At 36.3% G+C, this 2,877-nt stretch overlaps 1 non-coding gene across 1 annotated transcript; it reads right to left on the bottom strand.

Annotated features, from left to right (window-relative positions):
* Window positions 1-475: 475 nt before the first annotated feature.
* Window positions 476-603, bottom strand: LOC126007997 (small nucleolar RNA SNORA51). Its single transcript, XR_007495448.1, has one exon. It is a non-coding gene; the product is annotated as a small nucleolar RNA SNORA51 (small nucleolar RNA).
* Window positions 604-2,877: the final 2,274 nt, after the last annotated feature.

Genomic DNA, 2,877 nt, shown 5'->3' with positions numbered 1-2,877 from the left:
ACACAAAGGCTTACATAAAATATACTTTTATTATGATGATAGGAACTTAAATGATCTACAAAGTAAATACAGAATATTAAGCAAATGATGTCCATTTGATAGGTGGTAATCTAGTTCTTGTTTTACTTTCTTAGTTCTTTAAAAATTATTAGCAAATGTTACAACAAAAAATATAAAATTTATAAAATATATTTTAAGGCAAAGAAAATTTAAATGCTATCTATACAATATTAAAAATAATTTTAAACTTCTTCAATTATTTAATACCTATATGATAACAATTATGAAGCAAACAGAGAAAGTCTAAAAAAGTAATGTAACTATAGATCTAAAGAATTGATGCATCAAAGATGTCAGCGCTTCAAATTTACCTACAGTCAATGCAATCAATATAAAAATATTCCAATTAGTTTAAAATTATCAGATACTAAAATGTAAACATTAAACAGACAAGAATATTTTTTAAATAAAAATTTTTTGTCCCCCATTTCACATACAGACCAGGCAAAGGTCCTGTATTGAAGTGTATATGGGGTGCACTTACTGTACCTCCTCTTTCTATACAGTCAGTGTAAAGAACACAGCCTAAACAAACAAGAATTTATATATAAATTCTCTTAAATATAAACAAGGTAAAACTTACTTTATACAATATCAAGCCTCAAAAGAAATAAATAGTTATTACAACAGTAGCTACATTGGATTTATGATTTGGGGGGGCTCTGGTGGTGCTGATGGCTTACTCCTGACTTGGCTCAGAAATCACTCCTGGTAGTGTTCAAGGGACAACAAGGGATACCAAGAATAGAACCCAGGTTAGCCACGTGCAAGGCGATACCCCCCATTCTCTACACTTGTTTCAGTCTGGCATTATAATATTTAAAGAGAGATAAATTAAACTACTGGCTTGAAGAAAATATTTGCTCACCACACATTGACAAAAGATAATGTCCAAGATTTGTAAAGTACTCACAAAACTTAACTAAAAACAAATAACAACATTAGAAAATCTAAGAAGTGGAGCCAAACAAACACTCAAAGAAGGCAAACAAATAATGTCTAATAGGTATATGAAAAAAAATGTTCTTTATCTCTCAGCATCAGGGAAATACACATCAAAACAACAATAAGATAAATCCTCACACTAAACAGACTGGCACGTATCAAAAAGAGTAGCATAGGGGCCGGAGAGATAGCACAGCAGTAAGGTGTTTACCTTAGATGCAGAAGGAAGGTGGTTTGAATCTATATGGTGCCCGGAGCATGCCAGGAGCGATTTCTGAGCATAGAGCCAGGAGTAACCCCTGAGCGCTGCTGGGTGTGACCAAAAAACAAAAGCAAACAAACAAACAAACAAACAAACAGAGTAGCATAAACAATGCTGACAATGGTGGTAGGAAGGTTAGGAACAAGAAATCCTCCTTCTACTGTGTGTATGGGGGGGTGGGGGTTGGGTATGTTTGTTGTCTGGTTCAACCTCTGCAGGAAACAGTATGGAAGCCTTTAAAAAATTAAGATAAAACTTTATAAGACCTAATAGTTCCACTTCTTGGAATTTATACAGAGTGTCTCACTGTTATATTTTTTAAAGAAGATATTTGCAGTCCTGATTTGTTAACTGTATCAAAGATTTTGAAACAACCCAAGTGCCCAATTATAGAAGAATAGATAGAGAAGTTGTGACTTATAAACAAAGGAATACTACTCAGGTTAGCAAAGATGAAATCATGCAGCATGTCACTATGAAGAGGGAACTAGAGGGATCATAATGAATGAAGTCAGTCAGAAGGAGAAGCTCAAACGTAAATTTTTCTCTTATATTGGAATATACAGAAACATAATAAGGAAATAAACAGTCTGTGGCAATAGACCCTAAGAGAAAGTTGGCCTACAGAACTGAGTTTACCAAAGTGTTAGTAAGGGAGTGTGAGTTGGAAGGAACCTTAAGACATGGGTGGAGGGGCCGGTGAGGTGGCACTAGAGGTAAGGTGTCTGCCTTGCAAGCGCTAGCCAAGGAAGGATGGCGGTTAGATCCCCTGGCATCCCATATGGTTCCCCCAAGCCAGGGGCAATTTCTGAGCGCTTAGCCAGGAGTAACCCCTGAGCATCAAACAAGTGTGGTCCTCAAAAGCAAAAAAAAAAAAAAAAAAAATAGACATGGGTGGAGGGACAGTGACACTTTGGTGGTAGATGTTGTGTTGGAATATTGTATGCCTGAAACTCTACTCAACAATAGTGTGTATATATATATATATATGTATGTATGTATATATATGTATGTATATATATGTCTAGGGACATATATATATGTCCCTAGATTCACCAAATTAGTACAAAGTTTATGGTATTGGCCCTTCTTGCTGCTGACTCAGGTTAGATCTCTGGTATCAGACAAATTGCCACCCCAGGAAAGAATGGTCTTGATTTTTATTCTGAGGAAGTATTTATCCATAAAGAACCAAGAAAACATCCTGTGCACTAACTTCAACAATGCAAGTGTTTGGGAATAATTGTTTTTGCTTGACTGTTGTGTTGTTTTGTTTTGGGGTCACCTGATCATGCTCAGGGGATACTCCTGACTCTGCTCAGAAATCACACCTCAAAGTAGGCTCAAAGGCTCAAAAGACCATATGGGATAAAGGGGATTGAAACCAAGTCAGCCACATGCAAGGCAAACTCGCTACCTGCTCTATTGTGCCATCACACTGACCCAGAGTAGGAATATTTGTAAACCAGAAATTCACTAATTATGGGACAGAAGTGAAGTTAATCCAGTGAGTTGTTCATTGTCTATGCTAATTTATGAATCTTGCACAACAAGGGATGTCCGCAGGAAACCATTGTCAAGGAGGCTAGATGGATCTGTATTAACTATCA

This window comes from Suncus etruscus, chromosome 4, assembly GCF_024139225.1.
Source record: "Suncus etruscus isolate mSunEtr1 chromosome 4, mSunEtr1.pri.cur, whole genome shotgun sequence".
In the NCBI taxonomy this organism is placed as follows: domain Eukaryota; kingdom Metazoa; phylum Chordata; class Mammalia; order Eulipotyphla; family Soricidae; genus Suncus; species Suncus etruscus.
Note: the sequence above shows the minus strand (reverse complement) of the source record. Positions and strands in the feature narration are given on the sequence as shown.